At 33.3% G+C, this 15,911-nt stretch overlaps 1 pseudogene; it reads left to right on the top strand.

Moving 5' to 3' along the window:
- The first annotated feature begins 1,633 nt into the window (after positions 1-1,633).
- On the top strand, positions 1,634-7,236 carry LOC143410637 (uncharacterized; annotated as a pseudogene).
- Positions 7,237-15,911: the final 8,675 nt, after the last annotated feature.

The raw sequence follows: 15,911 nt of genomic DNA on the forward strand, positions 1-15,911 counted from the left end.
ATATGTTTAATTTAGATCAAGATATACAAATTACAAAATATATATTTTTGTGATAATTCCTAAGTTTTATATTGTGTTTCACAAATGTGGGGTATGTATACTTTTTTGAACTTAATTCACTTTTTATGTAGAAGTAGATAATAGTATCATTGTGTTCCAAAACACTACCTACATGATAGTCTACTAACTCTAATTTCAACTGTAATTACATTACAGACTGTGCAAATATTCGTGGGGTCAGTGTGTTATTTATTTACCTATTCTTATTTTAGGAACTGTTAACATTTATGGATGTAGCCATTGATTTTACTGAAGAGGAGTGGGAATGCCTTCAGCCTGCTCAGAAAAATTTATATAGAGATGTGATGCTAGAGAACTATAGAAACCTTGCCTTCCTGGGTAAGTTTAATTTCCCTTTAAAATTATTAATTACTTAATTTACTTCTGTTGCAGAGTATCTTCTGGGATCTTCTCTATAAAAATGAGTTTCAGATTTGTGTTTCATAGAAAAAGGGCATGTTTAGTAAAAATATTTTACTCTATTTCTCTCTTTCTCTCTCTCTCTCTCTCTCTCTCTCTCTCTATATATATATATATATATATATATATATATATATATATATATATATATATAATTTAACTCTTTATCCTGTCTCTTTCTTTGTGTGTTACACATCCTTCTCTTTAGATAAGTAGTACCTAGTATAATTTAGTGATGTAAACTAATGTAGACTACACATAGCAGGGGACACAGTTGAGTCATTCAAATGTCAAGGAGAAAAACAAACTAAAAAATGTTGAAAGAGTAGTTATCCAGCAGAAGAAATTTTCAGAAGCTTAGGTTTATTTATGTCGTGCTGGTCAGGTGGAACCTCATATATTACATAATTTTATTGGTTATGGCTGTTTGAGAATTAAATGTCTATTCTATATTTTGATTGTAATCATTGAACACATACTGCCCTATATTTATCACATTTTCAAATTCCTTGTTGTTCTTTGTTTTCTTCTTTAGTGATGTCCCAGTTTTTTCAGAATAACCATCAAAACTTAGCTTTTGTTGTGAGGGCCAGCATAATCTGTTTCAAATCTTCTTGTGAGGAAACCTTTAGAAAAGCAAACAGAAGAGAGAGACACACACAGAGTGAAAAGGAAAAAAAAAACAAAACTGGCCACCCCTCTTAACAGCTGAACATATAATACCTTAAATTACATAGCTTCTGATACCATGACTACATTTTAACACAAGGTTTCTTTAACCCCAAGTGCTAGCTAACCATGATTATGTACAGTTAATACAAATATAGAGCCCCTTCTCGCTAATGAAATTACCAGAGAAACTAGATAGTGCACCTGTAGAGTTGACTTAATAGCTTTAGGGAGAAACTGCTGGGCATTACAATTGTGGGACTCAGGGTGCCAGTTACAATTACCCCCACAATTTCCTGTCTATTCCAAGGCCAGAATACCTAATACCTCCCCTCTTTTTTTAAGGCCTTTTGAATAAATAATATTACTTATCTCCTTAATGCTGTTGGGGGCAAAAAATAGGGCAGGCATAGACAACAGCAAATTCCAACATCAGTAAACATCCACCTATGAATATTTTTGACTCAGATGAAATGGAGTAAACATGAAGTTAACCAATCCAACAAGTCCAAAATCCATCATCTTGTTGAACCTTGTTAATGATATCTTTAAGGTAATCTAAGTCTTTTGAAATAAAATTACTATTATAACTTAAATTGAAGAAACACATGGTATTAAACTTCTGATATATTTTATAATGTAACAATAACAGACAATCAATTTCAGCATGATTGTCAAGTATGGCATGACAATGTTGTTTTTGATCTTCATTAAGCATATTTACATTCATGGAGGCATGAATAATACTGTTTTTGATAGCATAGGCGAGTTTCATAGTAGTTTTATAAGCTGGTAGAGCTAGTCCGGTAAACCCACCAAGGAGAAGGTCAATGCGTTAAATTCTGCCTTAGAGAGAAGCTTCACTGAATCATCACAGGTTTTATCAAGAGGAATAGATCTTTTATTAATAAATTGCACAGGATGGAGACCTATTAAATACTATGTGGATGGTACGACACATTCTTCTGAGACAACAATGAATACCATGAGACATTTTTGCAGGTATATCACAATTTTATGCAAGTGAGTCAAGATATTGTAATGGGTCTAGAAGTCCAGGATCTAACAGTACTGAATTTTCCAGAGCTGGTGTACAAAAACAGAGTAAAATTGTTAGTAAGACCAAAGCATTTACAGAGTTTTGTGTGAGTTTAGCAATCAAAGCAGTAACAAAGTTATCTAGAGTACATTCTAACCCCATTTTAGCCAACTCCTGTTGAGCTGAGGCTGTTAATGGTTTTATATCTCCCCAAGTAACTAGAATTCAAGTATCTTGGGGTCCTCTTTTAATGTTTCTCCTCTTTTGAGGAGAATGATTATTCTCTTGTTGGGATGAACTCTTACCTTCCAGGGTTAATTGAAACATAGAAATCAGCTTGTGAAGTCCCTGATGTACATTTATAATTGCTATTTTTCAAGCATGAAGCTAGAGTCCAAACAGGACATGTTGGCATAAGTGTAGCAATCTAAGCTTTTCCCTACGTGATCAAAGGCATAGGATCTTGTTGTGCTGGTCAGGTGGAACCTCATATATTACATAATTTTATTGGTAATGTGTGTTTGAGAATAAAATGTCTATTCAATGAAGATGACCAATTTTGAGTATTAACTTTGTGTTGTATATTGAACACATTAACTGTAAATAAAACAATATTTAATGCATATTAATATAAGAGAGGCTAGATCTTTGTTTGTTTCTGTTTTACAAGGCAAGTATTAGTATACAATTTGCTCACTCAACAGAAGCTCGCCCAAAAGAATTATGAGAAATTTCATGATTTAAAGCTATATCTCATTGATTAAAAATTGTGCAAAAGAATGAGATATAAAGGCAGGAGCATTATCCATCATTAAACAAATAGGGCCTCTAGGAACAGATCTTGCTTGTTTTTTTTCCATGCTCTCTGCTGGAAGTGACTTGACATTTTCTTTTTAGATTCAATTCTGTTAGTATATTTTTTCTTTTGTTTTGTGTTTTGCAATAATGCACTAGTAATCATAAATATTTTGAAGTGAATAAATCATTATACTTCTACTTTGTAAATTTTTTTACATTTTTTAATTTTTAAATTTTAATTAGTTATTTAATTTCTGGATCTTTTTTTTATTGTGGCATGCTTGCATTTTTTCACACTTCATATATACACACACACATATCTATGCATATTTCATATATATATACATACACACACACACATATTTCCCACTTCTCTTTATACATCATATAGATTTTATTTTTTACAGTATTTTACAAGTTGCTTAGATTTGCCTTAGACTTGGTACTGCTTGATAAGCCTCTCCCATATTTGTAGAATTTCAAATTTGCACACTAGGAATGCCCCTCTCATTTTTTCTTAAAGAATTATTCACATAAACATTGTGCTCATTGGTGTTATTATTTTTCAATTTTACTCTCTAAACTTTTTTTAAATAGTTATTTAGTGTTCTTTGAATAATTCATAACTGTCAAATTATTTAACATAACTGTTAAATTCCTAATGTTTTATTTTTCTTTTTATGTCACTTGAGTTTAGCCATGCTTCTCTTTGTTTATATTTGCTGTACTATTTTTTATTTGTTCATTAAAGGAGCCATCAGCAGATTATATAGTCCATTTTTGGGAAAACAGTATAAAAACTTTTAAATAAATAAAAATAGGCAAGAACAGTGCTGTGTATCCTTGTAATATTTGCTAATTGGGAGGCCATGAAAAAGTACTTCATTTGAGAGAAGTCACAGAAATTTATAAACGACATGGCTCAAACAATTTTAAAAAAGAGTTGAGTTGTAGTTTGTGATATAGAATTTTTGGGGTAATCTCAAGCATTACACATGAAACATTAAAAGTTGGATGACTTAAAGATCCAGAATTGCCAGTACTAAATATGTATCCATGAACAATTAAATCAGAAAATTGAAGATATACCTCTGCTCTTGTGTTTAGTGCCAACATTTTTCTCAGTATTAAAGCTAGGGACTCAATGTGTGTGCCCATCAATGCCAAATGTTTAAAAATATGTACTTATATACTATTACTATTTAATTATAAAATATTTTGTCTCTTAAAGTGTTATAAGAAATATATGCAGGACTTTGAATTAAGTGAAAGGTGGCAGGCATTTAGATATTAAGTTGTAGGTGCTTTTGATTCACATGTGGAAGTCAGAAATTTAGTGAGCAAAATTTTGCTCACCAGGTACTGTGTTTTGTGTAGGGTTGATATTATATTCAAAGGTTCCATATTTTTATTTTATTGAGCATAATAAGGTCAAGAGTTTTATTTTACCACATAGTGAGTGTATTATGTTCTTCATAAATCCTATTAGAAGGAATACAATACCTCGTAAGAAAAAAATTGATAATTATATGAAATAATGATTTTGTTAATTCATTCTATTTAGTCATTTTACCTTGTATATATATTATAAAATACCATGATATATTTATAAATAAACAGAGTTGTATTTGTCAAAAAAGGAAATTCTCATATCACACAAAAGTAAAAATATAAAAATCAATTTATTATTCTTGATTGTCATGTGTTGAATTCATCCAAATATTATGGCCATAGGCTATGCAAGGTTTTTATAGTCTTTTAAAATGTTTTTATGAAACATTTTATAGACATATATGTGTATGTTTTTTAGTAAATTTTTTGTTCATATTTCTTTTTAAGAGTCCATTGCCTCTTTACCCTTGTTGAATATTTATGGTATTATCACTCAAAATCTCCTAGTTATTTTCATGACTCTATGTCATGGAAGACAAAAACCATAATTTGGTCACTCTGTGAAAAGACCAGAAATGTTTGTATATGTTTTACATTTCACTTATTCTACTGACAATGAAGGTAGATAGTAGATATTTCTTAAATACACAATACTATATTATGAAGGACAAAAGGCTATTAATGATACTTTTCTACACTTAATTATATTACTCTTATTAATGATCTTCTCCTTTTGAATACTGTGGTCTGTACAAAAATTTGGATAATATTCTCAAGGTAATTTTTTCCTGTACATTTTTATTGAACTAATATATTTTTTGGATTTTTTGTTACTTTGGATTTACTAATCTGTTACAGTCCTGATGTACTTATTTTACCTTAATTTCATTTTATGTATGCAAAATATATTTATCCCAGTCTAATAGGTATTTTTTTATTTTTGTTTATTTCAGTCATGACTCCTAATCATACCCAAGAATATTCACCAGAAAAGGGCCTAAAACATATGTTTCATGAATTGATAAGTGCAAAATATAATAGTTGTGATCTTAACTATTTACTGCAAAAGAAAATATTGAAAACTACAAGTGAGAGTGAACACCAGAAATCATATAAAAATTCAGGCCTTGTTCACTACCAGAAAATTTATACTGGAGAGAAGCCCTACAAATATAAAGAATGTTGCAAAGCTTTTAGTGAAAAAAAAGGTCTTATTTACCACAGAGGGAGCCACAATGGAGAGAAGCCATACAAATGTAAAGAGTGTCCCAAACCTTTTGGTAGAAAATCACACCTTACTAGCCACAGCAGAACTCACACTGGAGAGAAGACCTACAAATGTAAAGAATGTGTCAAAGCTTTTGGTCAAAACTCAGGCCTTATTCACAACAGAAGAACTCACAATGGAGAGAAGCCCTACAAATGTAAAGATTGTGGGAAAACTTTTCATCAAAAATCACACCTTATTTACCACAGCAGAACTCACACTGGAGAGAAGCCCTACAAATATAAAGATTGTGGGAAAGCTTTTCATCAAAAATCACACCTTATTTACCACAGCAGAACTCACACTGGAGAGAAGCCCTACAAATGTAAAGATTGTGGCAAAGCTTTTAGTCAAAAATCAAACCTTATTTGCCACAGAAAAAATCACACTGGAGAGAAGCCCTACAAATGTAAAGATTGTGGGAAAGCTTTTGGTCAAAAATCACACCTTATTTACCACAGCAGAATTCACACTGGAGAGAAGCCCTTCAAATGTAAAGAATGTGCCAAAGCTTTTGGTCGAAAATCAGTCCTTATTCGCCACAGCAGAACTCACACTGGAGAGAAGCCCTACAAATGTAAAGAATGTGCCAAAGCTTTTGGTCGAAAATTAGTCCTTATTCACCACAGAAGAACTCACACTGGAGAGAAGCCCTACAATTGTGAAGATTGTGGCAAAGCCTTTGGTCAAAAATCAAACCTTATTTGCCACAGAAGAACTCACACTAGAGAGAAGCCCTACAAATGTACAGAATGTGACAAAGCTTTTTGTCAAAAATCAAACCTTACTTGCCACATCAGAACTCACACTGGAGAGAAGCCTTACAAATGTAAAGAATGTTGCAAAGCTTTTGGTTACAAATCACAACTTATTTGCCACAGAAGAATTCACACTGGAGAGAAGCCCTACAAATGTAAAGATTGTGGCAAAGCTTTTGGTCAAAAATCAAACCTTATTTGCCACAGAAAAAATCACACAGGAGAGAAGCCCCACAAATGTACAGAATGTGGCAAAGCTTTTGTTTACAAATCACACCTTATTTGCCACAGCAAAACTCACACTGGAGAGAGGCCCTACAAATGTAAAGATTGTGCCAAAGCTTTTGGTCAAAAATCACACCTTATTCGCCACAGCAAAAGTCACAGTGGAGAGAAGCCCTACAAATGTAAAGAATGTGGCAAAGCTTTTGGTCAAAGAAGAGACCTTATTCACCACAGCAGAACTCACTGGAGAGAAGCCCTACAAATGTAAAAAAGGTTGCAAAGCTTTTACTGAAAAAACAGGCTTTATTTGCCACAGGAGAACTCACACTAGAGAGAAGCCTTACAAGTATAAAGAATTTGGCAAAGCGTTCAGTCAAAAATCATACCTTACTTGCCACAACAGAACTCACACTGGAGAGAAGACTTACAAATGCAAAGTATGTGACAAAGTTTTTACTCAAATATTAGACATTATTTACCACATAAGCATTTATTCTGGAGAGAAGCCTTACTAATATAAGGAATGTGGCAAAGCTTTTAGCAATATAACAGGCCTTATTCACCACAACAGAACTCACACTGGAGAATATCCCTACAAATGTGAATAATGTGGAAAAGATTTTAATAAAAAATAAAGCTTTATTCACTACAGCAGAAGACATCTTGGTGAATTTGAAATGTGAATAAAGTGATAATACTTTTAAAGAAAGACTAAACCTTGGGGCTGGGGATGTGGTTCAGTTGTAGCATGCTAGCCTCACATGTGTGAAATCCTGGGTTCGATTCTCAGCACTACATAAAAATAAATAAGTGAAATAAAGGTATTGTGTCCAACTACAACTAAAAAATAAACAAAAATAACGACTAAACCTTATTAAAAACCGAATTTATACAGAAAAGAACCCCTACAAATTGAAACAATGCAGCAAAGCTTTTAATAAGAAATCAATTCTGTTCACAACTAGGCTACTTATTCTGGAAAAAAGACATCTAAATGTACAGAATGTAGAAATATTTTAAGTTATGTATCATATATTATTAGACATCAGGGAAAACACACTGTAGAGAAGCTCTACAAATGAGACCATTGTACCATTACCCTAAGAAAGGGACAACATTTAACCATAGCATAGAGAAAGTTTTAAAAGGTGAAAATTGACAATGTCATAATGCCTCCAAAATTTATTCACCAATACTCAGAACCTGTGGATACATACTGGTTAGAGAAAATACAAATAAAAAAATAATTGTAGCTACATGTTTCTTAAACACTGCTTATTTTTGGAGAATTCATTGTGCCCAGAAACTCTAAAAAGTTAAATAATATTTCCAAAATGTATTTAAATTTTAAGTTCATTGAACATCTGAAAAAACATACTAGTAGTGAACATTGAACAGATTTTGTCCAAAATGTATGCCTTAAATAAGGCATAACAATGAAACATTTATAAAAAATGTGTGAGTATAGTAAAGTTATTATCTATATATTATACCTTGATGTATATGAGGATCAGTAAAATACAGAACTCATTTAAGTTTAGAAAACAAGTAGTTGTCTTTAACTTTTGCTTAAATATATTAAGCATAATAAAGTTATTTTGTAGAAATATCAGTCATAAATATCATACATACATAGTGAAGAAACCTCATCTTTGAAAGAATATAACTGTTTTTCTAAATAAAAAAATTCTATTTTCACTTTTGAATACTGAGAAAGAATTATATGAAATCTATTTTTGATGTTTAACACCGAAGTGTAAAATTTAAACTTTAATTTTTTTTTATTTCAGTTTAAGTTTTGGTATTTTGATACACTGAGCCATATTCCTAAACCCTCTCTCCACTTTTTCAAATTTTGAGACTATTTTGCTAAGTTGCTTGAAACCACATGAAGTTGCTGAGGCTGAATTTAAACTTCTGAAATTTCTCAGCTTCCCAATTTGCTTGGATTACAAGCATGGACCATCACGCCAGGTTTACTGTTTTCTTTTACACAGCATACGTATTTTTGAGATTCTTCCATGATATGGTCTTTCTTGTATTCTACTGTTTCATGCTGCTGAGTGGTTGTTCTACCCCCAATCTCTTTATATATTTAATAGCTGTAAATTTTTAAGAAACTGACAAACTTTTCCAAAGTGGTTGTTCCATTTTACATTCCCACCAGCAGTGTATGAAAGGGTCAATCACTTCACATGCCCACCAATACTGGGTGTGTCAATCTTTTTAAAATTAAATCATCACATGTTAATAGGTGATTTGCTCATGGATTCAAATTTGCATTTCCCTAAAGAACAATAATGTTGAGCATTTTTTATGTACTTGTCTGCCATCTTTACAACTTCTTCAGTGAATTCTCAGTTCAGATCTTTTGCTCATTTCTATAAGGATTGTTTGTTTTCTTATTAATGTATTTTGCAAATCCTTTTAGGTATAAATGATTTCTAAGGCATGTGATTTGCAAATATGTTTCTCTAGTCTGTGGTTTATCTTTTCATTTTTGTATCAGTACCTTTTAAAGAGAAGTTTTTAGTTTTGATGAAGTCCAACTTATTGATTTTATTATGGATTATGCCTTTGGTAATATATCCTAAATGATTTGCTTGGTTCAAGTTCACAAAGATTTTCTTCTTTTTAATAGATGTTTAATAATTTTGGTTTCATATTTAGGTCTATGACTTATTCTGAACTAACTCTTATATGTGGCATGAGCTAAGAACTAGAGTTCATTTTGTTTCCCATGAATGTACAATTGTTTCAGCACCAATTGTTGGAAAGGATTATCCTTTAGATAGCCTTTGTAAAAAATCTATTAACTAAATACATGTAGGTGTATTTCTGTAATCTCTGTTCTGTTCCATTGATCTATCTGTCTTCCTTAGTACTGCTACCAAGCTATTGTGACTACTGTAGCTTTAAAATAATTATTTCTTAGCATCAAGTAGTGTTATTCCTTCAAATTTGCTCCCCTTTTTCAATTTTAGTATGTGGGCTGCCAAAGGAAGTCTGCTCCCCATTTTCAAAGTATTTAAGGTTATTAAAAAACAGCCTGTTGTCATTTTGGTTGGGAGTGTTAGAAATCTATTGAGTAACTTGTGAAGAATTGCACCCTAATAATATCAAGCCTTTCCATCTATCCAAGAGTATACGTCTCCATTTATTTGTATCTTTATAGGTTCTCTTATATTGTTTTATAGTTTTCAGTATACAAGTATCAAATTTTTTTGCAAAGTTTATCCCTAAGCAATTAATCATTCAGATGTTGTTATAGTCTTACTTAAGAAAAGATTTTATAAAGCCAGGAAATCTTTTGAAGTGCTGGCTTGAGACCTTGCCATTGGCCAGGAATCAGCCAGTTCAATTGTCTATAGCTGAGTCCAGAGTCATAGGGCCTAGGTCATGTTCCCATCAGCTAGGATTAGCTTAGAGTCCCCAACCCTCTGTAGGGATGGCCCTTGATTAGCCTATTTACACACAGGGTAAAATTAGCATTGACAAATCACTAAAAGGGTCTGAACCAAATATTAATGTTATGCTTTTAGATTTTGCAGTTAAAAAAATACCTTAACTATGGCTGTGGAGGAGGACCATCAAAAAAGAATCCTGGGATCCAAGATGGTGGGCCAGAGGGAGGCACTATTCTGTGTCACTCTGTGACCTGGGACTCAAATAGTGAGAATACTGCTTCTCTGCCAGTGATATTTGTGCTCCTGCACAGGAAGCATGGCCACTGTGTGGTCCAGGGCTCCAGGCCTCAGCATCAGAGTGGGTCTCTCAACTACTTGCCCAAGCAGGACTACCAGGTACCTGAGCGGTACCATCAGCATCAGCACCTGCGCAGAACTTTAGGCCACACATCTGAGCAGAAATCACTGTTGTCACACCCATGCAGGTCACCCAGCAGCTTCCCACATGCAGGAACTCCAGCCACCACTCCTGTTGAGACCCTCATCTACAAATGTGGGGCTCACCTAGTCACTGCATCTTGGGACTCTGCAGCAGCAGAGATAGTCCCCTATGTGCAATAGCCTGCCTGCACCCGGGAACCTCACACAGGCTCTGAAGTCAGCCAACAGCCACTCACTGGAAGCCACAGAGCTCAAGTCTGAGCTCACCATCTAATATCACCACCCAGGTTCCCCCACCCAACCTAACACCCCACTGCTAAAAGCAAGCACCTCCATCTTGGATCACCTTCATCATCATCTTCAGTGGGGGAAACTCCCAGTTTGGAACTCCAACTGGCAAGGTAACCAGTTTCTGACTCCCCCTCTTCCCAGCAGTCACTACCCCTACACAGTGAAACTCTGGTTCCCTTCATCATCCTGAGGGCAGAGATACCAGTTAACAACAGATTACCCCCACCTCTTGGATGAGAAAGGAAGCAGGAAAGATACTGATCTCCAACCAAAACAATCCCTGTTTCTTCCTTCAAGATATCCCCCCTCCCTCTCTATTCTCTCGCCCTTGCATTCCCAATATATATGAAACCAAGTACTTTGCATGAATTAGGATTTTGAGGACTGGCACATCTGAATAGTATATTACAGTTGTGTCGCATATTCTTTTTATTTTTCCCTACAATATCTACTATTTTAACATTTTTTTTTATTTTTCCCAATATATGTGTGTATTTGTTTTATGTACTCTAGTGTCTTCCCACTTACTTGTCTACCCAGAATTACTTTCTCTCCCTTCTCCTGCTACTCTTATTCCTTTTAGATTTCTCTTTCAAACTTCCTAAGATATAACAACTTTATATCCTCACCTCCTACCTCCTCAGCTTATCATCCCACACCTCACCCTTGGTTCTGTGTCAACCATCAGAAACTGTAAACCTTTTTACAAACCTACTGAATTTATTGTAGATAATAATTGAATTCACCATTTATTTATATTGTGAGCAAACTCTAAATGTCTTACTAGCAAACATTTGTTTGATTGGATAACATTTTCCTTCATCTCAAGGGAGAGATTGGATTCCTACAGAGGCACCATAATCCTTTAGGGTAAAAATGGTAATGCCTAGAATCCACAGTGCTAGAAGGGAAGACACGAGCGCCCCAAACAAATCAAGATACCACATTATTAGAATCCATGGCCAGCACAGCCCAAGAAATAACAGAAAAAGTTCAGGATGTATATAATTAAAATGTTCTGTGAATTAAAGAATATTATAAGAGAGCAAATACAGGCAGTAAAAGATGATTTTGACAAAGAGCTACATAAACAAATAGAGGAAGCAAAAGATTACTTCAATTGGGAGATAGAGGTTTTTTAAAAAAATCCTTGACATTAAAGAAACAATAAACAAAATTAAAAATTCAATTGAAAGAATCACCAACAGATTAGATCATTTGGAAGACATGACCTCAGACAATGAAGACAAAATATATAATGTTGGAAAGAATGTAGACCACACAGTAAAAATGGTAAGAAACCATGAGCAGAACATTCAAGAAATATGGGATAGCACAAAAAGATCAAATTCAAATTTAAATGGGCTAGAGGAAGGCACAGAGTTCCAAATCAAAGGAATGAAAAATGTATTCAATGAAATAATATCAGAAAATTTTGCAAATATAAAGAATGTATTGAAAAATCATATTCAAGAGGCCTACAGGACACCAAATGTACAAAATCACAACATATTTACACCAAGGTACATTATAATGAAAATGTCTAACATTGAGAATAAGGAGAGAATATTAAAAGCTACAATAGTCTGGAATCAGATTACATATAAAGGAAAACCAATTAGGTTATGTGCAGATTTTTCAACCCAGACTCTGAAAGCTAGAAGATCTTGGAACAACATAAATGAAGCTCTAAAAGAAAATGGCTGCCAACCAAGAATCTTACATGCAGCAAAATTAAGCTTTAGATTTGATGATCAAATAAAAACCCTCCATGATAAAGAAAAGTTAAAATAATTTATAACTTGAAAGCCTGCACTACAGCACACCCTTGGTAAAATAGTCCATGTAGAAGAAATAAAAAACAACAATGAAAATCAGCAAAGGGAGGTATTACACTGAAGGGAAAACTAATCGAAGGAGAAAACAAGTCAAGTTAAATACCTAAAATAAACAAAAATGGCTGGGAATATAAATCATCTCAATAATAACCCTGAATGTTAATGGCCTAAAATCACCAGTCAAAAGACATGATCTGAAATATTGGATTTTTTTTAAAAAAAGGCCCAACAAAATGCTGCCTCCAAGGGACTCATCTCATAGGAAAAGACATCCACAGACTGAAGGTGAAAGGTTAGAAAAAAATCATAGCACTCACATGAAAATCAAAAGCAAGCAGGGGTTTCCATCATCATGTCGGATGCAGTAGAATTCAAGTCAAAGTTAATCAAAAGGGATAAAGAAAAATATTTCATGCTGCTTAAGGGAACCATCCATCAACAAGAAATAACAATAATAAATTTATGTGCCCACACAATGGCGCATCTATGTTTATCAAACAAACTCTCTTTAAGTTCAAGAGTCAAATAGACCACAACAGAATAATTTGGAATGATTTTAACACACCTCTTTTGCCACTGGATAAACCATCCAAACAAAAGCTGAACAAAGAAACTACAGAAATCAATAATACAATTGATAACTTAGACTTAACTAACATATGTACAATATTTCATCCTTCAATGAACAAATACACTTTCTTCTCAGCAGCAAATGGATCTTTCTCTAAAGTAGACCATATTATCCCACAAAGAAATTCTTAGCAAATATAAAAAAGGAGAGATACTACCATCCATTCTATCAATGAAATTAGAAATCAATGAAAAAAATAAAAAATAAAAACTACTCCAACACCTGCAGACTAAATAATATGCTACTGAATGAACAATGGGTTGCAAAGACATCAAGGAAGAGATTGAAAACATTCTTACAGGTAAATGAGAACACTGATACAACACATCGAAATCTCTGGGACACTATGAAGGCAGTACTAACAATAAAGTTCATTGCACAGAGTACACTCCTTAAAAGAAGAAAAGGTCAACAAATAAATAAATTAACATTACATCTCAAAGCCCTAGAAAAAGAATAAATCAACACGAAAGGAAGTAGAAGATAGGAAATAATTAAAATCAGACCTGAAATCAATGAAATTGAAACAACTAAAAAAGTTGACAAAACAAAAAAATTGATTCTTTGAAGTAATAAAAAATTGACAAACTCTTAGCCATGCTAATGAAAAGAAGGAGAGAGAAAACTCAGATTACTAACAAAAAATGATGAAAAAAGAAATATCACAACAGACATTATAGAAATACAGAATATAATTAGAAGTGACTTTGAAAACTTGTACTCCAATAAAATAGAAAATATCAAAGGCATTGAAAAATTTCTAAAGTCATACGATTTGCCCAGATTTAATTAGATGTTACATACAATTTAAACAGACCAATATCAAGCGATGAAACAGAAGATGCCATCAGAAGCTTACCAACCAAGAAAAGCCCAAGACCAGATGAACACACATCCGAGTTCTACAAGACCTATGAAGAAGAACTAATACCGATACTCTTCAATTTATTTCAGCAAATAGAAAAAGAGGCAGCACTTCCAAATTCATTCTATGAGGCCAATATCACCCTGATTCCCAAACCAGCCAAAGAAACATCAAAGAAAGAAAACTTCAGACCAATACCTCTAATGAACATAGACACAAAAAATTCTCAATAAAATTCTGGCAAACTTAATACAAAAACATATCAAAAAGATTGTGCACCATGATCAAACGGGATTCATCCCAAAGATGTAAGGTTGGTTCAACATACGGAAATCAATACATGTAATTCATCACACCAATTGACTCAATGATAAAAATCATATGATCATCTCAATAGATACAGAAAAAGCATTTGACAAAATACAGCACCTTAACATGTTCAAAACACTAGAAAAACTAGGGATACAGGAACAAATCTCAACATCATAAAGGCTATGTACGCTAAGCTTCAGGCCAACATCATTCTAAATGGAGAAAAATTAAAGGCATTTCCTCTAAAAATTGGAACAAGACAGGGATGCCCTCTTTCACCACTTCTATTTAACATAGTTCTTGAAACATTGGGCAGAGCAATTAGACAGTTGAAAGAAATTTAAGGGATATGTATAGGAAAAGAAGAACTTAAATTATCACTATTTGCTGGTGATATGATTCTACACCTAGAAGACGCAAAAAGCTCCACCAGAAAACTTCTAGAACTAGTAAATGAATTCAGAAAAGTAGCAAGATACAAAACTAACACCCATAAATCAAAGGCATATCTGTATATCAGTGACAAATCCTCTGAGAAGGAACTGAAGAAAACTACCCCATTTACTATAACGTCAACAACAACAAAAAATATATATATAAGACACTTGGTAATCAACTTAATGAAAGAGGTGAAATATCTATGCAGTGAAAAATACAGAACCCCAAAGAAAGAAATCAAAGAAGACCTTAGAAGATGGAGTAATCTACCTTGATCTTGGATAGGAAGAATTAATATTATCAAATGACCATACTACCAAAATCACTATAGAGAGTTAATGCAATTCTGATCAAAATCCCAATGGCATTAATCATAGAAATAGAAAAAGCAATCATGAAATTCATCTGGAAAAATAAGAGACCCAGAATAGCTAAAGCAATCTTTAGCAGGAAGAGTGAGGCAGGTGGCATCACTATACCCAAACTTAAACTCTACTACAGAGCAATAGTAACAAAAACAGCATGGTATTGGCACCAAAACAGGCTGGTAGACCGATGGTACAAAATAGAGGACACAGAGATTAACCCCAAAATTACAATTACCTTATATTAGATAAAGGTGCCAAAATAGGCATTGGAGAAAAGATAGCATCTTCAACAAATGCTCCTGAAATCCATATACAACAAAATGAAACTCAATGTGGATCAAAAACCTAGGAATTAAACCAGAGACTCTGCATCTAATAGAAGAAAAAGTAGGCCCTAATATTAATCATGTGAGATTTGGCTTCAACTTCATTAATAAGACTCCTATAGCACAAGAATTAAAACCAAGAATAAATAAATAGGATGGAATCAAATTAAAAAAAAATTCTTGTTAGCAAAAAAAAACAATCTGTGAGGTGAACAGAGAGCCCTAATCTCTGGGGGTATATAAAGAACTCAAAAAGCTAAGCACCAAGAAAACAAATAACCCAATCAACAAATGGGTCAAGGACCTGAAGATACACTTCTCTGAAGATTATATACAATTAATCAAGAAATATATGAAAAAAATGTA

Source organism: Callospermophilus lateralis, chromosome 11 (assembly GCF_048772815.1).
Source record: "Callospermophilus lateralis isolate mCalLat2 chromosome 11, mCalLat2.hap1, whole genome shotgun sequence".
In the NCBI taxonomy this organism is placed as follows: domain Eukaryota; kingdom Metazoa; phylum Chordata; class Mammalia; order Rodentia; family Sciuridae; genus Callospermophilus; species Callospermophilus lateralis.